Source organism: Macadamia integrifolia, chromosome 14, assembly GCF_013358625.1.
Source record: "Macadamia integrifolia cultivar HAES 741 chromosome 14, SCU_Mint_v3, whole genome shotgun sequence".
NCBI lineage: Eukaryota > Viridiplantae > Streptophyta > Magnoliopsida > Proteales > Proteaceae > Macadamia > Macadamia integrifolia.
Window position 1 is genome coordinate 27,607,509 of NC_056570.1, and position 20,789 is coordinate 27,628,297.

Here is a 20,789-nt window from a genome sequence, read left to right on the forward strand (position 1 = left end):
TATTTAGTTTGGACACTTTTGAACCAATCAGGTTAAAATGAAATTTAAGGCACGAGGACTCACACATTTCGGTCCATAAAGTGCTCACATCACAAGGAAGGTATGAAGAATGATTTGGGATCATCCGGAGTCATTTATGATGCAAGTGGCAGGAACCACGGGCATCGAAACCTCAACAGTAGCCTGTCAACCCATCGGAAACAGGCACTGGATCAAACCCAGGCTGCTTCTGGTGGCCTAAATAGCTTGTTGTCCCATGGTTGGCCTTGCACGGGTGGTTGCCCTCGGATATGCTCAAAGATTTTTGATAATTTTGATGTGTGCCAGAAATCAAGTGTGGGGAGTCAGGTCACATACCGTCTGGGATCAGAAGGTATGAATCCCCTCCAGTTAGATAGGCACATGATGCACAAACATGTGGGGTCATCCCTACCCCTTCGGTAATGCGCAACCACCAGCCAAAACCCGATCGTACTTCCGATCTCTGATCTGAGGCATGTCACAAAATTTTAAAATAGACCGGATTAGGGCACGGGTGTAACATCCCCCCCACCTTACAAGAATTTCATCATCGAAATTGAATATACCTGAAAAATCAAACAATCCAGGGTATTGCTTCATCATTTCATCTTCTCGCTTCCAAGATGCTTCCTGTTTGGGGTGGTTTATCCATTTCACTTTGACAAAGGAAACAGTGTAGTTGCGAAGAACATGGTCCTTCCGATCAACGATCTTCTCTAGATACTCCACATAGGCAAAATCCTCATCCATCTCATGGGGTATGCAAGTCAAGATGTGAGTGGGGTTGGGAATGTACTTCCTCAACATAGAAACATGGAAGAAATCATGTGTACCCTCCAACTCTGGTGGTAAAGCTATCCGGTAAGTTATCAATCCGATCCTCTCTAGTACATCATATGGTCCCATAAACCTTGGACTAAGATTTTCTTTCTTGCCGAATTGCATCATCCTTTTAACTGGGGAGATCCGTAAGAAAATCTTGTCTCCAACACCAAACTCCAGATACTTTCTCCTAACATCCGCAAAGCTTTTCTGCCTAGACTGAGCTACCTTGATCCTTTCTCTAATCACATTCACCTTCTCACTAGCAGCCTGTATCAACCCTAGCCCCAAAATATGCCTCTCACCAACCTCATCCCAATAGAGTGGAGTTTGGCACTTCATACCATACTGTGCCTCAAATGGGGACATTCCGATGGTGGCCTGATAACTGTTGTTGCAGGAGAACTCAATAAAGGAAATGTGCTCATCCCAGCTATAACTCATATCCAAGGCATATGCTCGGAGTATGTCCTCCAATGTCTAAATAGTCCTCTCCGATTATCCATCGGTATGAGGGTGAAAGGTAGTGTTGAAAGCCAACTATGTGCGCATAGCCTTTTGCACACATGTCCAAAACTTGGAAGTGAACATGGGATCTCGATCAGAGATGATACTAACTGGTACCCCATGCAACCTGATGATGTTATCGACATACAACTTGGCCAACTTGTCTATAGAAAATGTGATCTTGATTGGGATAAAGTGAGCTACCATAGTCAAGCGGTCCATAACTACCCAAATGGCATTCATACCCTTCTGTGTACGGGGTAGGCCTATGACGAAGTCCATAGTCATATTCTCCCATTTCCACTCCGGAATATGCAGGGATTGTAATAACCCATGAGACCTCTATCTCTCAGCCTTGACTTGCTGACATGTGAGGCATCTGGACATATGCGTGGCCACATCATTTTTCATTCCCCACTAGTAAAAGCCTTTGAAGTCCTTGTACATTTTAGTGTTGTCAGGGTGAATAGAGTATAGAGAACTATATGCCTCTCTCAAAACTGTGTCTCTCAAATCACCATCACTAGGCACACACAACCTCCCTTTGAACTCGAGAATTCTGCTTTTAGTTACAGAGAAATCTGAGTCCTTTTGGGTTCTTTCCTGGCATTCTGCTATCAGCTTCTGTAACTCTACATCAATAACCTGAGCTATAGTGATCCTATCCACTAGACTAGGTTGCACCACCAATGTAGATAGTGACAAAGTGACACCCTCTACTAATAGCTCAAAGTCTAGTTTTCTAGCCTCCTCTAGGAGATACTCATTGGTGGTTAGTGATGCAAGAGTCAGTGACTGGGATTTCCAACTAAGTGCATCGGCTACAATCATGATCCTTCATCAGCTCTAACCAATGCCTCTATCTCATGTTGAGCTCTTTTTGGGTGAAGAAGTACTTGAGGCTCTTATGGTCACTGAAGATCTCACTTTTCTCACCATGCAGGTACTGTCTCCAAATTTTCAGTGCAAAAATCACGGCTGCCAACTCCAAATCATGGGTGGGGTAGCTCTTCTCATAATCCTTCAACTGAAGGGATGCATAAGCAATGACTTTCCTGTGTTGCATCAATACACAATCCAATCCCAACTTGGAGGCATCACTATAAACAACCATACCACTTGTACCGATCAAAATAGTCAAAACTAGAGCTGATACCAACTTTTGCCTTAGCTCCTTGAAGCTCTTCTCACAAGCATCAGACCACTCAAATTTTACACCCTTTCTTGTGAGTCGGGTCATCAAAGTGGCAATGCAAGAGAATTTCTCGATAAACCTCCTATAGTATCCGGCCAATCCCAGAAAACTACATATGTCTGCTACACTCTTGGGAGTCTCCCATTCTAGAACTGCCTTCACCTTGCCTGGGTCAACCTCTATACCCTTGGCTGAAACAATGTGGCCTAGGAATGCCACTTGTGATAGCCAAAACTCGTACTTGCTGAATTTAGTATAGAGTTGCTTCTCTCTCAGCCGTTGCAGTACTAATCTTAAGTGAACAACATATTCCTCTGCACTCTTAAAGTAGACCAAAATGTCATCAATGAATACTATCACAAACTTATCTAAGACATCCTAGAATACCCGATTCATCAAATCCATAAATGCAGGCAGTGCATTGGTCAACCCAAATGACATTACCAAGAATTCATAATGTCCATACCTTGATCTGAAGGCTATCTTACTGCCATCACCATCCACGATCCTGAGCTGGTGGTAGCTCGATCTAAGGTTGATCTTGGAGAACACCTTGGCACCCTATAACTGATCAAGCAAATCATCTATCCGGCAAAGGATACCGGTTCTTAATGGTTAGCTTATTAAGCTCACGGTAATCGATACGTAATCTCATACTTACGTCTTTCTTCTTGATGAACAATACCGGTGCTCCCCATGGAGACACACTAGGTATAATGAATTCCTTCTTCACAAGGTCTTAAAGTTGCACCTATAATTCCTTCAACTCTATGAGGGCTATGCGGTAAGGGGCCTTTGACACTGGTGCCGAGCCGGAAAGTAGGTCTATAGTAAATTCCGTCTCTTGGTTCTGTGGTAAACCTATCAAGTCATCCAGTAATACATCAAAAAATTCCCTCACCACATTTAGCTTGGTTAATGGCCTAATCTCTATCTCAATAGCCATCACAGATGCTAAGTATCCTTGACATCCCTTGTTCAGTAGCTTCTTAATCTGGAGTGCGGATATGACAACCTTTTAGGTTTCTTGAGCTTATCCCCTTAGAACACAAAATCATGATCATCACAAGGTCTAAAAATGATAGCCTTCTTAGCCCATAGCACACTGGCTCTGTATGCGGACAATCAGTCCATTCCTAAAATCACGTCGAAGTCGGTTATATCCAACTCGATCAAGTGAGCATTCAACTCATGATCACCTATGGTCACTGGACAAGGCTCATAAATATAGCTCAAATCCACCACACTTCCTGTAGGGGTACTCACAGCCAAACATTGAGTCAATCCCTTAGGTGGAATTCTCATCTTTTTTACAAATACCAGTGACACGAACGAATGTAGGCTCCCGAGTCAAATAAAACATGTGCAGGCAATAATGATATCAGTAATGTACCTGCCACTACACCGGGTGCAACCTCAACATCTTCTGTAGTCATAGCAAACACTCTGCCTGTGGTCTCTGGCCCTATAGGGGCTGTGCTGGCCTAGGGGCTGAATATGTCTACTAGGGTCTAGGTGGCATAGTGTAGGCTACATCCTGGCCTTTGGTGGGGGCATGTGCTTGCCATGTGGGCCAATTGATCACAATGAAAGCATCTCAGGCTTGATCCCGTGGACTGAGACACAACACTAAATCGGGAGGACCGAGAGTCTGACTAGCTTTAGGCTTCCAGAACTACATTGAAGTTGGGTTGCCATAGGGCACTTGGAAAGGTTTGCTACCTCCCCTAGAATCAGTCGATCCCATTGGCCTCTTTCTTGTTCCTTCCTGATCCGTGTAGTTATCCCCATGCCGATCTTTAATAGACTTGGCCACTTGGACCACCTCAGCATAGGTTTACAGTTTCAACCCCACAATAGTTGACCCAATAACTGGCCTCAACCCTTTCTCAAACTTCTTCGCTTTAGCTATATCACCTCTAAGATGCTCAGGAGCAAAATGGAATAGCTCCTCGAAGCGTTGCTGATACTCGAGCACAGACCAGGAACCTTCAACCAACTGAGAGAACTCACTCTCTCTCCTAGCTTTACAGAAAATAGTCCTCAAAGAAGGCCCCTTTGAAGTCTGCCCAAGTAGGATTTGGTTTAATAGCTCTCAGAATAGGCTCGGTGGCACTCCACCAATCATTTGCTTCATTCTGTAACAGATAGCCCACACACAAAATTTTCTGCTCATCAGTGCAGCCCATCAGTCTAAAAACCTTCTCCATTCCACCAACCCATCTTGATGGGTATAACGGGTCTTGGCCCACCTTGGAGAAGCATGGGGGCCTAAGCCGTTGAAACTTCTCCATCATCTTTGTCAAGTCTGTCCAGCCCTCTATATGGGCTTGAGCTTGTTCCGACATCGGGTCTTACACATGCCCATGCACTTCTGCCCCACCAGATGTTTGAAGGGTAGCTGATCCAACAGGGACTGGAATGGGTGCCGGTGGAGTAAGAGGTGCAGGCGGTGCATTACGGGCTTCCATTCCTGCTTGGATTCTATTATCGATCCCGGCCATAAATTGGTTTTGTCTTTCTTCCACTTTTTGCATCATGCTATTTATAATGGATGCCACATCTTGGGCTGTAAGTACAAGCAGAGCTGGAGGTGCATTGCGGGGTCTACCCTGATTTTGTGTAGGGGAAGCGGGAGGCAACGGGCATGATTGGGATTGAGATTGGGTGTTCTGGCGTGACATGATTCCTGTGAAGGAATCCAATTAGTGCACATGTATAAACAAGGTTGCATGTAATTGGAACACATGCATGTATAGTGGGTCCCACATGTATACAATAGTAAAATTAGGGTTAGGACATGCATAAGTGGGGTCCACACGTATTAAGATCCGATCACAAACGTATCCCAAAGGGGTACCCCATTAAAGTAACCAAATAAAATCTTAGATTTTGAAAATAAAAATGATTTATTTTTCTAAACAGTCCACCGAAAGCAGGGGGTCATACCACCGAAAATATGGTTTAATTTACTGAAAATATCAGCATTTTTTCTGGTGAACCAAAAAGAGAGCTCAATTGGACTTTTTATCTTACCAGAAACAGACACCGGATTCATGCCCAGTGTTTCTGGTGGGCTGTTTCTAGTGGATTCAATACATTTATATATAAGCTCGGGTTTTGGTTCTTTTATACAAAACCCTATTTGCTCTTTTGGGAAAGGTGTGAAAACGGCCAAGAAGTATTTTGCTACCCACTCCCTACTTTTCTCTTGCTATTTTACGATTGATCAGCACCGCATTCGCATCCAAGGTATGTTTCTCCTCCCTATAACCTAGTTTTTTATGATTTTCTTCTCTGTGAGTTTTGCATTCAGCCATTTAACTAGGTTTTCCATTTCAAATCCTTAAGAATCATCTTGCAATGTTGTCTGGATGCCGTGTACGTACCTGATGTGCTCTTATACAAGAGGAGCAAGACACCACCGATCAGTTCAACCCAATCCTGTTCCACTCTGTGGTTGAGCGAGACCGTTGGGAATTCTTTGAGCACCAAAATGTAGACCCAGGAGTCTATGTGAGGACCAATGACTTCCGCGCATTTCATCTTCGTCAACGGTTTGATGAGATCAGGTGGTACCGCATCCTGAAACCCAACAGATACTACTACCCTACATTGGTCAAGCTATTCTACTCCAACATAAAATTCGTGAACCGGGGTACTAAAGAGATGCGGATCACCTCCTATGTAAGGAGATTGGAAATCTCCTTCAACATGGGGCATCTGGCCAATATTTTGATGATCAGCAATACAAGTGATCTAGTGTATTGCCCACCTTGGACTCCAGCCTATAACTTCCAGAGTCCCGATACCCTTCAAGAGGTAGAAAATATGCTGACTAAGGAGGCCAGTGGATGGGATCACATAGTCAACTACTTTGCCACTCCGAAGGTTGTTTGTCTGGCAGTCCAGCTGAACGTCCTCCCCACCTGTGGGCACTACGATGAGTATTCGTATTGCATGCCTATATGACTTACCGCATATAAATGGGGGTGCAGATACGTCTTCCTTAACTCCTAATGTGGACTATGGTAATTCGGTCCAAGGGGCAGGATCGCTGAGTTGGGAACCTATGCTACGGGAGGATATTGACTGATATCTTCCACCACTTTGGGGTGAACTTGGGAGGGTGAGGCACGCTTGGGTGAAGAGGTCACAGACTTTAACCAAGATTCTCTGAGGAAGATGACAATAGATCTATGGGAGGTGACTCCTATCCCAGGAGAGGGTCAACAACCTATGGTGGTAGAGGGTGGCGGAGCCGGTGATGTTGGTGGTGCAAGAGGAGAAGCTGCTGGGGTTAGTGAGGCTCCATCACCTGATCCCTAGGCTATGGTTTTGATGGTGCCTTCTACATCTTAGAGTATTAGGGGTGTGAGGCCTTATGGTCTTAATGATGTTATGGCCTATCTGGATACCATTATGTCACAGATGAGGAGAATAGATGGCCACCTCGAAAGCATGAACAAGACCCATTATCTTATGGACAATAGAGTGCCCTCCCTAGAGGCACAGATGCAGGCGATGGTCTTCCATCTCGGCATTCCAATGCCTCCTCCAAGAACGCATGGTCCGAACCAGGCTCAGGGCCCAGGATAGAACCCATAGCAGCAGCAGCAAGAGTAGTGGCATGTCTGCCACTATAGCTTTTAGGACTTCCCTTTTCATGTTTTTATTTGAGTTTGATGTTTTTAGGTTCAGTTGAACTTTTACATTATGTCATTTGCTTTAGTTGTTTAATTTCCTAGACGTAGGCTAGTTGGGATTTTCTGCTTTTAGCACTTTATTTTTCTTATGAAAGTGTAAGCTGTGTATGCAAATTCTCTATTATAATGAAATGGCTTTAACACCTATACTTGTCTCCTAATTGTGCAAATTTCTATTATTGTTGTCTTGAGATTTTTATTTAATCCTAATTTCTCAAAAATCATGGTTTGGCTGAGATTATGAGTCAAGGTAGAGTATCGCGCTCTAATACCACAGCTGTCACACCCCATTCCCGGTAGACCCAACTTGCCATTAGGAATACCGGTGGTGTGAGTAAGACATGCACCTGTCTTACAACCTACCAGGATCTCTGATAGCAGTACCTTAACATTTTCACAATCTCACATCACAAACCAACATAGGCAGTGGAGTCAGAGTATAGTAACGGAATCATAAATAAAATGGGAAAAATATCTAATGGTAATATAATAGCGATAACCGAGTTATTCTGTTACATTTATCCATGACGTATAATATAATCTCAAAAATAATATAAAATCCATGATTATACCCAAAAGTATTAAAATATGATGTACAATCTCACGGTGTGGCGTAAGCATAGTGGTTGCAAGCACAGTCCTGATCGTGCTCCTCTGCTTCTGGCATTCACCAATCGCTCACACCATACTCCGACCCAAAAGATACTAGGTAACCCGCCATTGCCACCACGGTACCTGCATCATCATCTAAAAAGGGGTGTATGTAAGTTTTCCAACTCGCTCAGTAAGGGGTGGGGTCAAGCACATCCAAGCAAGACAATAGCAGTAATAATTTATGATGTATGATTACGGAAATTAAACACATAGTCCATGATGCTCGTGATGCAGTTCATTTATTTATTATCCACTTAACAATACAAACTAAGTCTGGTAAATGCTACTACGACGCATTAGGCTGTATCCCTCATCTCGAAAACGATATTAACTTCGCAATGCTACAAACCTTAACCATGAATAGAAGCTTGTCGGTCCCCATATGCATCCATGGGTCACCCAAAAAACCCTGATAATCCCCTCCTGGCAGTCATGGCACCAATAACACATTGGCCATGCCAGATAGGTTCCCGCCTCTGGCAACAATCACATTGTACCTCAGGAGTGGCACTTCAGAAAGGCACATCAAACATACCATAATGGGTTATCCAACGCCTCAACCCCTGTTGGCAAGGGTGCATAGCATAGGGAGTGATATCTAACCATATATATACTACATGCCTTCATAATGATACAGTTAGTATGGATTACACGGTACCAGAGAGACCTCGGCCACAAAGTATAATCCATCTCCAAATACAATCCCAGAGTACATGATACCAGCGAGACCTTAGCCACAAAGTGTAACCCACTACCGTTTACCTAATCTAGCATGAAAATAGTAGTTGAGTATAGACTATGCAACACCAGCAAGACCTCGGCCACGAAGTGCATCCATTTTCAAATGCAATCCCGGGATACACAATACCAGTGAGACCTTGTCCATAAAGTGTAACCCACGACTACAACTAACTCTAATACACATAATCATTGCATGAATGCAACATACATATGGCAATTACGACACTAGTACCACCTCAGCTACACTAGATTCCATTTCACACACACAACCAAACACATGACAATCACGATACCGGTACCACCTCGGCCACACTAGAACTCGTTATACATTTTCATATAATTCATATCAAAATCGTAAATGGCAAATATAACATATCATCATCGCATTTGATAAATTACAATTAAACATATAATTCTAAGCATGCGAGCAATTTAATAATAATAAACATTCCAAAAATAAACACAGTCCATCCCTCACCTGTTTTATGATCTGGTGTGTTTGGGTCCAAGTACAGCCACCGATCGATCAATTCAATTCCAGATTCGGGGCACGTTCACATCACTGTCCTAGATACAAGGAAATCATACATCAGTATGTATCGAAAACATCGGGAGAGACCCACACAGGTCACCCCCAAAGGGTACAAACACTGTCTCCCAATGACATCGGAAACAACCACCGAAAATAGGGCATTTCCACCAGAAATATCAAACCTGATTTTAGTGGAGGTGACAGAGAGCACATAAGGCTCCATTTCCACTAGAAATATGCCATCAGAAAAAGACCCAGTGGATCCGGTGGGATGTTTCTAGTGGTGGTTCAAGGCAGTCCAACTATTTTGGGGCTTTTCGGCTCGGGCTTGATCGCTGGGATTTGTTCTATGGAGGTTATAGGAAATTTTTCTAGCATCATTCTAAGCCAAGAAAATTCCAATTCCACTAAACCATTTGGGAGATACATTGATCGAACGATCGAAACCCTAGTTGGTCTTTTGGCATTACATGTTACTGGGGTTCACCGGGCTTGGTTCGAGCTCGACAACAACACTGGGAGGGTAGAACACTCATCCTACAACCTTGACATGATTTGAACATCAAAATTCCATCCATACCTAGATTTGTCTAGGTCGAAATAAATAGAGAGAGTGGTATAGGAGGTTGTACTTACCTCCAACAACGATTCCAACAACAAGGCGGTAGCCAGCACCAAGGTAGGCCTCCAACCTTCTTCTTCTTCCTCTTCTTCTTCCTTCCTCTCCACTTTCTCTCCTCTCCTATGTTGGGCAAGAGGGAAATGAGGAAATGAATCCTCATTTACCAACTTACAACTTAAATGGGCCCTAGGGTCTATTTGGTTTGGACCACTTTTGAACCAATTAGGTTAAAATGAAATTCGAGCACGAGGACTCACACATTTTGGTCCATAAAGTGCTCACATCACGAGGAAGGTGTGAAGAATGATTTGGGATCATCTAGATTCATTTACGATGCGAGTGGTAGGAACAACGGGCATCGGAACCTCGGCAGTAGCCTATCAACCCACCTGAAACAGGCATCGGATTCAGGGCCAGGCTACTTCCAGTGGCCAAGATAGATTACTGTCTTGACAGCTTGCTGTCCCATGCTTGGTCTTGCACAGGTGGTTACCCTCGGACATGCTCAAGTCTTTTCAAAATTTTTGATGCGTGCAGGAAATCAAGTGTGCGGAGTCAGGTCACTTATCGTCTGGGATTGAAAGGTATAAATCCCCTCCAGTTAGATAGGCACATGATGCATGAACATGTGGGGTCATCCCTACCCCTTCGGCAATGCACAGCGGTGAGACAAAACCCGATCGTACTTTCAATTTTTGATCCGAGGCCTGTCACAAAATTTCAAATTAGACTGGATTAGGGCACAGGTGTAACAATGGGAGCCTTCCTCCTTCGGATCTTGCTCTGATGGCAACAGTGAACCTTTGTCTTCATTCTTCTTCTTTCTCTTAATCTCTTCTATTTCAGTCTCTTTTTTTTTTTTTTTTTTCTTACTATAGCTAATGCATGTATTTTTTTCTTTTCCTAATTTCCTCTCCCTTCTACAGTTCTACCTTCTTCTTCTTCTTCTTCTTTTTTTTTGGGCTTCCTTTCCACTGTTTCTTCAGTTTTTCTGCTTTCCTCTCCTCTCCCAGTCTCCCTTCTATCTTCTCCCTTCTTCTTCTTCACTTCTTCATTGCAATAGTGCAACCTACAGCTCTTTCTTCTTCCTTTTTTTTTAAGAGTTGCAACCTACAGCTCTCTTTTTTTTGTTGGATGGAAAAAAATGTGGTGTACTATCGCCTCCTTTATTTTTTCCACCTTCCGCGTGGGTATGACTACTATGAATATTCATATGATTGTATGCCCTTTAGCATTTTACATATTCCTTTCTTTTTTTCCAATAATTTGCTTTCCTATAGAATAAAATGTGATTATTTATTATGGCTGCCATCTGTACATCATGTTTAAAAATGCTAATATATCGTCCAACTAGGTTACTGACGCAATTTATCTCAATTAAGCTCATTAACTAAGTTTGCTATATGAACCCTATTAGCTTTCAACACTTTTCATCTTGTTGTAAATAGTTCCTCTAAAGATCTTTTGGATGTATAAAAAATATAACACAAGAATACTTTATTCAATAAGGTGACGCCTTATGCCCATCCTATAGCCAAAGCACTCCGAAAGACCCTCAAACGCCTAGGTCGCCTCACCACCTTAATAACCTTGCTCAATACGGTGTTATCCATTTTAGTGTTTATGTATGATCCATGTTATATATTTCTTAGTGTTTAGACGTGATACGTGTAAGAAACCTCATCATTTTGAATAATTTCAATTTAATATACTTGTCTCTCAATAGTGTTCGCCATTTTAGTGTTTATGTATGATACATGTCATTATTACCTTTTTATACTGCTTTTTATGCAATAGTGTATAAAAATTTATATCATGTCCATTTATGTGCGTATCTTTAGCGTATCTCTAATACGATATGTATTTTAAATTTTATCCAACCGATAGGGCGATTGATACCACTACTTTAGTCTTGACTGTGAGATGCAACAACAGTTAGAGGACATGAAGTGGTGAGAACCCAAGACTGAGATAGTCCCTATCCCCCTTCCCCTTTCTTCTAACTTCTACTTTCTTTTCTTTTCAGTTTCAGACTCATTGTTTAATAAGTTAACTTGCAACTGAGAGACGATCAATCTAGTTTATTTTCCTATGGTGTTTGCTAAAGTTCTCTATTGATAGATAGTACATCAATCCAACTGTAAGGTTGGTTCTTAGTTGAACTAGCTCCGACATTAATTGGTTTCAGAGCTAGAAGGTACTAGAAGTGCCAGCTATGAAGACAAATGTGTATAGCAAGCATTGTCCAAGAATTATCAAAACTCATGGATGAGTTTTTTCTATGAAGAGGGGAGTTGATGATATTGGGCTTCAAAGGAGGCTCAACTCTGTCCCTTATTTTGGGGCTATTGGAATAGTCTATATCAGCCCAAACATGACCATCAATCAGAAATATTTGGAGGATTTTCAGATCTTTTGGGGCCCATCCTGCCCATGGCACAGAGGTATCTTAGGGGTGACTTACGTGAGGAAGAATCATATAAAGAGTTCAACAAGCAGCATAGTTCAGAGAAAAATCAACTATCAACAACAATTTAAGTAGATTTACTTCCAGAATTAAAGCAGGATTTGTTTTCAAAATTAAAGGAGATTGCAGTTATTTAAGGAGATTTTTTATAGCTATTGTCCAGCCTAGACCAAGGTTTGAGAACTTGCTATCAAGAACAAGATTGGTCAAGGCCGATACCAATCCAATACCAATCCAGATCACCATGACCAGATAGAAATAACCCCACTTTTAATTAAAAAACAATTTTTAGGCTATTTTACACTTCATCATTACCGATCCACTGATACAGTATTGGCCAAGAATTGGGATCGATCAAGGCCAATTCTGATCCGATTGCTCAAACCATGGCCTAGACAGTTGTTGACCAGCTGAGTTGTAGAGGTTAATTCTCAAAATTTAAATGATATCAATCAGATTTCTAGGAGAATATTCTCTGGTTTATTGGGAGAAATTGTCCAGTTCTAAAGAAGATTTTTCCAGATTTCTAAAAGATTCTAGTGGTCAATATGTGGAGAGGATATGGATGAGAATTGATTGCTTTCAATACTTGTTAGGATTAGTTTTTGATAGGTATTTGTTTCTATTTTAGTTCTTTGATGCAATTAGAGTTGGAGACAATTTAGGATTTAGTTTCCAATTAATATTTGGAGTCTTATTTGTTTATACAAAATTTCCTAGGATTTAGGTAAAGGAATAGGCTGATAACCACCCAAGTCGATTTGAGTAAAAAAAAAAAAAAGAAGAATAGGTAGCTGTGAGAGTTGTGAGATGCAGCGACGGTGAGAGGCCGTGAAGTGGTGAGAGGCCCAGGGCTGAGATAGTCCCCTATCCCCCCCCTTCCCCTTACTTCTATCTTCTTCTATTTTATTTTCTTTTCAATTTCAGACTCATTGTTCAATGAGTTAACTTGCAACTGAGATACAATCGATCCAATTTATTTTCCTCTAGTGTTTGCCAAAGTTCTCCATTGATAAACCGTACATCGATCCTACTGTAATGTTTGTTCTTAGTTCAACTAGCTCCTACATTATCCAGGAACCATAATTCCTTATTAACTTCCCATAACCATACAACAACTTCATAAAATAATAACTATATATAAAAACTATATATTCAAACTCATATGTAACCCTCAACCATCAAGCCTCAAGTGTGCATATGCCATGCATGTACTCATATCGGTACATAACAAATAAGCAAAAGTAGAAGTGGAAGTGGTGCAGGACAGGTTTGGAAACCTAGAAATTATCCTATCTAAAATGTAGGAAGGCTGGGAAGGGTATCCAACTCATATATCTTAGCATACATGCAGAAACTCTTAATACGAATAGCCATAAATAAAGAATTAAAAAAATCATACACGTAGAATTTCATGCTAAAAATGGAAAGGAAATTTTAATAAGAGAAACATGATAGATCAGCACCTTCCTTTGCTGTACCTTGGGTTAAAAAGTTGTGTATAAGTGTCGAATCACTACCTAACTCAAAGATTGTGACCTCAAGGCCTCCTCGTTGTTGATAGAAAATATCCAAGGTATTTGAGGCTGAAGTTGAGATCAATATTGGAGATATGGGACTGATACAAGAACTGGCAAGAAATTTAGGAAGAATCAAGTCTAGACAAGAAGGGAAAATTGGATTTCTTGGAGATTTGGCAAGGGATACCACATCTTTCATCAATATCAGTCCTATTTCAGCCAAACAAGTATGATTTATTGGGGTTTATGGGATGCTTTAGTTGAAAGAACAACTCGAATGCTCTTAGGAAATGAAAATGGAAGTTGGGAGAAATAAAAAAGGGATGGTTAGCTGTAGGCATAGAGTCTGAAAAAGTGGATTGGATAGAAGAAGAAGAAGATAGAGAAGAAAGTAGATCACTTTGGTTTCACACCATCTTAGATTCACTCCAGGAATTGCAAAGTCACTCATGCTGTAGAAAAAGAGAATAATCTCCAATTCCAAAATACTTCCATTCGTTCGTTGTCTTGTCATTATTAGTACAAAGGCTTCATAACATTATACAACAAAAAAACAGTTTTTCCTAAAACAACTACCCATATAACTACATATTGAACCTCTAAACAGTTATCTTCTAAAATAACTACCCATATAAGTACAACATAATAACTCCACAACACAATAATAAAATAAGATAGTCAGCCTAGATAAAGATACAAAGAAATAATAAAGAACTACACATAATGTTGATAGTTAGCCGTGACCTCCCACTAGCAAGATTCGTGGCACCCCTCTGTCATCCTCTCCACTCTAATTTCGTCCATAATCATTTATTCCTTAAGTCTCCCCTCCTCTGCCTTGGTTTTCTCAATTCTCTCCCATACCGGCTAGTCTCCCCCTCTTTCCTCCCCCCTCGCTGACCTCTGGTCCTCCCTTCCTCCCATTCCCCCTAGTTACCGGAGAAGAGATGAAAAATGTATTTGGCTTCCTTCTTCCACTGGGATATTTTCTTCTGCCTCTGCTTGGTCCTTTGTTAGATCTGCTGGCCCTACTGTCCCCTGACGTAATCTCGTTTGGTTCAAAGGTCACATTTCCCACCACAGCTTCACTGTCTGGAGATGTCTCTCCAACTTCCTCCCCACCCAATCTTTTCTCATCTACCACTACATCCCTATCGACCCCTCTTGCTGCATCTGTTCCCTTGCCCCCGAGGACTCCTCCCACTCTTCTTTTCCTGCCCCTTCTCGCACTCTATCTGGAAGAAAAGTCCTCTCCAGATGCTGGCCTTCTCGTAGACCCATCCTCCCTTTGGATAGGGAAACTATCTGGGTTGACATTACTTTTAGGGGCACCACTATTTGTGATACTATTGGCAAGCTTGCCTTCTCTGCCACCATTAACCACCTCTGGATGGAGCGAAACATTCAAAGATGGTCATCCCAATCCAGGTCCCCAGATAAGATTTGGACTGCCATCTTCCTTTGATGTTTCCTCTAAAATCCGATCCTTCCACCTTAGGCCTATCTCTAATTCCTTCAGGAATAGACACATTTTTGCCTCCTGGAATCTTCCTAATGGCACCATCTCCTCCTCTACTTAATCCCTACCCCTTTTTTATGCATCCCCTTGTTGGTTATGTTGAGTGTTGGCTTTTGGCTTGCTCTCTGTTGTTGTTCTTTGCCCCTGTGGTTGGCTTCTTCTTTTAGTTGATGTATCCCCCCCACTCTTTCCCCCCTTATGCATTCTTTCTCTCCTTTGATTATTAATTATTTAATTATCCAAAAAAAAAAAAAAAGTTGGTCATCTAGCCATAATAATGTGACATGTGGGATCTTATGTTTATGTCTCCTCTAATAAGTCCTAAATCTTGAAGTGATGTCCTCATCAGGATGAGAGAAGGAATAACACCTAATGTTTTGAGCAATGTTTCAAAAATTGGTCAATCGAATCCTACTTAATGCCTTTCTTTCTCTCCCATTTATGATCTTCAGCCAAGGTTTGATGAAAGGAGTAAAGAAGGGGGAGAAAAGAGGAAGAAGAAGAGAAGGGAGAGGGAAGAAGGTCTTCCCTGGGTTTCTAAAGCCACGAACTACCTTTTTGTCGCCGGAATAGTCACCGATGTCTTGAGATCTACGTTTTGAGGTAAGTAACACCCTAAACTGATGGAATGTGATCAAATCCTCTTGTGTATGGTCAAATCATGTAATAATGGAAACCTTTTGTGATTTCCTTGAAGGATTGAGGAAGAGAAACAAATATTTGGAAGTTATTGAGGTGACATTTTGAGTTGGAAAGAGGATCCTAGGTTTTGGGGTTTCTTGAGCCAAGGTAAGATTTCTTTCCTCAAAACCTTGATCCATATGAAATGATCAGGTAGATGGAGCTTAAAATGTATGGGGTATGAAGTGGGAACCCCATTAGATTCCCAAGAGGTGGAATGAAGAAAGGAAGAAAAACAGTAAAACCCATAGAATACCGACGGGTAACTCTGACAGGTAGTCTGACCCGCCAATGTGACCCCCCAATCCTACCTGGGCTTCTGGCCCAATCGACTGGTAGGACTGACTGGTGCCACACCCACCGGGCTTCTCTAGGCCAATCGATGAGTAAAACCGATAGGTGCTTGACTCGTCGGTCTGAGTCTGTGTGCTGTCAGCCTAGGCAGTTTGCACAGGTGGGTTCACCTACCCACCTATATGACACACCTGTTGCCCAAATGAGCTCTAATGGAATTCAAACTCGGTGGCAGCCTTCTACACGATGTTAAACACGTCGAGGCCATATCTTGCCTCATTTTATAGTCTTGAATTGTATGTATTCTAAACTCCTTATCTGTGCTAGGTTTCGAGAAACTCATCTTTCCACGTGAGATCTAACCCCTACCATGTGTGCATACTTTCATACAAAAATAAGTAAGTGGGGAGATGACTTTGATCTTATTTTGAGAGTGTTTTTGGCATCTTATGCATTCATATATTATCTTGACATTTCGAATGCCATTTTCTTGCATATGTTTGATTGATGTTGATGCATTTAGAACTGAACATGTTGCATTATTAAATTTTCTAAATGCTTGTTATAAGCTTGGAATCTTGAGAATGTATTTTTCATATGTTGGATTATGGTGATGACTTGTCGAACATGTGTGGAATTTCTGAATAAATGTCATAGTTGACTGAGAAACAAATGCATTGGTACACCATGGAATGGGATACAGAAGTACTATGCAGTTGTACTATCTCATACAGGAGCATGTGGTTAGTATTTCACATTCCCTCGTACTACGACCCTTCCCAACAGGGGTTTATGTGTCAGGTTATCATTGAGGGGAAGCGTCGGTCACGGACCAATGTGGTGGTTAGAAGTACGTCTGGCTGATCATTAAGACAGTTGAAAACCTTGGTGATATATTCAGAGGGTCAATCATACTACTTTTATTTTTTGTTGTGGTTCGACCACGATTTACATTTCTACTGTGGTTTGGCCACGATTTACTTTTTCGAGTGCTCACAACTGGCTTTCTCCAACAACCCTATGGGCGTATCGCGAGATGAAGAACTTGTCTCGTACCTGGGGCATACGCGCCCTATGGTTGTGAGCAGCATGTAACCTATGACCTAGTAATGATTGTTTAGGTGAAGTAGGTTAAAAATGAATCTCATGCATATAGTCTCATTTGAATTGTGATTGCTTGTGTGCACCTTTCTTTCCATTTACTAAGCTAGTGAGCTCACCCCTCGAATATACACCTTTTTAGATAATTGAGTAGGTTACTCGGTAGAGGAACCTATGTCAGGTCCCACCGACGAAACCCCAGTGGGAGATTGGTGGGTCCCTGAAGGATTTGATCATGATGATGGTTGCCCGTGCGAAAATTGTGTTGTAGGGAAACAGTAGCAGAATCTACTTGCTATACTCTTTTGATTCTTCTGGTATGTTTGCCCTTTTATGCTCTCGATAGTTAAATTGTATAAATATCATGCCTACAGGCCCACATGTAAATACACTATGTATAACAATTTGGATATCTAGAGTATATGGGGAATTACAAATATTTATATACAACAAGACTTCTGCTGAAATATATTATTATATTCCATGATTACTTGTGCTTGTTGTGTTGTGGCTATCATATCAGATGATCCTAGTGGTTTGGGTTACCTAGAAGGAACCCGATCATCAGTCCGGTTCTATGTGAACGGGGCGTGACAAATAAGGTTGTCAATTTGATTATAAGCTAGACCTTTTAATTGCTTGTCATCACAACATCTCCTAGAAACTAGACAAGTCAAATTTTGACCCAATTCTTCATGATTGCTACTATATCTAAAGTTCATATCAATACATGATAAGAGACTGAAAGACAGCCTATATAAAGAAAAGGAGAGAAATAGTAGGCGTCCATCAAGGCGATGGTAAACACATGATGTGGTTTAAAGTCATACACTCAGCTTGTTGAACGTGTGTGTAACACATGATATGGGCCTAGGGGAAGGAGAACACTATTATGAAATACAAGAATAGATCAGGATTAAAATCGAGCCGGGTCGGGCTAGGTCTATGTCTTAACTCAGGCCCAGCGCAACCCCTAGTCAGGGTTAGGTCAGGCTGGGCCGGGTTGACCTCGGAGCTAATTTAGACCACCAAGGCCAAACTTACACCCGTAGGCTTCATCTTTGGAATCGAATCAAGAAAAGGTTCCTTATTTTAAAATCAAAATCAACGTATTTTTTATATTTTTATTTCATCTATTTCGAAATTATGAGTTCCACATGAATAACACCTTTTTTGGATCACTAACTAGTGTGACATATGGATTCTGTCCTATACAACAGTGTGGAAAACCCTCTCTCAAAAATATTTTTTTTTTACATCATTTTGGTTTTCAATCAGTCTAGTTTGATGTCAGTTTTTACCAGATTAGTAAAACCACTCTCTAATAAGGGTTCAGTTCGAGCTGAACCTATCGTTTCAATTGTTCCAGCCAATTCCGGATGATATCCATATCTTTCTTTCCCTTCCTTTTTTTTACACCCTCACCAACCTCCATCGTTGGAATCATAAGGTCATTTTATTTTATTTTTTTTACAACCAAACTAAAGATATGCACAACCAGCAGTGTTCATAGTTTGGGTACTTATTGCAAACAAACTACCCATTCCTACTGGAAACAAACTACCCATAGATCTTAAACACATCATATATGAGTCGGTCTTTCCGCATTTATACAAGTACTTAAGGATCATATAGAACATGTAATTCCCAAAACGTTCCAAATCTATATAAAGGCCAACTGTCAGTTGGTGTTGGAATAAGTTGAAGTAACCTCTTAGAAGAGAACCATACTTCAGTAATAGTCTAGCCCTTGGACATCGTCCACTGCAAACCCTGCAAAATCCCAAGTGCTTCAACCTCCTCCAGCTCCAAGGCTGGAATATTGGCCACAACTACATCCTGAAATTGACCTTGGAACAAGATGCCACACATCCAAAAAGAACTTGCACCGCTTGAATTAGAAAAACCTGTACACACCAAAACATAATATGGCAAAAAAAGAATGTGTAACTAGCTGCTCAAGAGTGCCTCTAGAGGATCTGTAATGAACATGAATGATGCATGTTGAAGTTGATGTCTTAATCTAATCCTCTTTAAGGCTCTCTTTCTTGCAATTATTCATCTCTGTAGAATCCTTGTGAAGGTCCACATCCTTGACTTGTTTTGACTTCAAATTTTCCAATCTGATATTGTTAACTTGTTATCATGGTCATCACTTGTTACGATATAAGTGGCGTTTAAGTTACCGCTACCGAATGAGATATGCGTATGCGACTTATGGCAATTCTCTCCTCTCGCTCAGGATAACTTTGAAAGGGAGTTTATTTGAAAGTTATAGTTCTTTATAAAATATGTTTTTTCTTTTCACTTCTGTTGGTTCATTTAACTTTGAAAGGGAGTTTATTTGAAAGTTATAGTTCTTTATAAAATTTGTTTTTTCTTTTCACTTCTTTGGTTCATTAAACTTTGAAAGGGTGTTTATTTGAAAGTTATAGTTCTTTATAAAATTTGTTTTTTCTTTTCACTTCTTTGGTTCATTAAACTTTGAAAGGGAGTTTATTTGAAAGTTATAGTTCTTTATAAAATTTGTTTTTTCCTTTCACTTGGTTCATTTTGCACTTTCTCAATTTTGATGTATTTGGATTTACACTAAATAATCATCTTCATCTTAGCAAAAGTCAAAAATCAAAACATTACATGTTGGATGTTCGTGCACCACTCATAAAAATAACGGTTGAAGAAACACCAACATATGTCCATTACAGTTCAAAGTTATTGGAGTTTTCAACAACCTTGCATGACCTTCAACTTGATTGGGCTAATCGAACCATAACTCTTGATCAATGGGATCCAAATATTAGGATATCTCCGGTTACAGCCCTCTAAAGCCTTCACCGATTTCATGATCGAGTCTCACTCTATTTCTTTTTTCTTTTTCCCTGCTTGGAAAAACTTAATTGCAATCTCATGTGTTCCTGTTTATGAGTACCAAGAAAAATTGTAATGTGAGTAATGTCTCTCCCGATCATCATCAATATTTGATACTCATGTAATTTTGGTTAACAAGTCAAAAAATTGGGCTGGATTAGGACCAGAGATCTCTCATACTTACTTGTAAATCATTTCTATCTTACCCAACTTTAGCCTCTTCTTCCCTATCCATTTTGACTAAAATCCTAGAACATTACCCTCTCTTAAATCAATGTAAAACCATATAGATATCTAGTTGTCCTTTAAGACTTTTTGTCAATGGATTCCAAATGATTTTCGTTTTATTTTTTATTTTTAAACATTATGTGCTTTAACCAACACCCCCCCCCCAAAAAAAAATAAAATTTAAATGCTCAACATGGGCTTATTTGCTGTTACATATCATTTATTTTCATTTTCATAAATGAAAAAATAGCATTTGTTGTTGTAACCTTGACTTACTATGATAAAATACATTTTTTACAATAAATATTTTT

General features: G+C 40.7%; 1 protein-coding gene across 4 annotated transcripts in view; it reads right to left on the bottom strand.

The window, feature by feature from the left end:
• Positions 1-20,789, bottom strand: part of LOC122061916 (citrate synthase, mitochondrial) — a 69,368-nt gene that overhangs the window by 39,267 nt on the left and 9,312 nt on the right. The gene's annotated exons all lie outside the window — the stretch shown is intronic.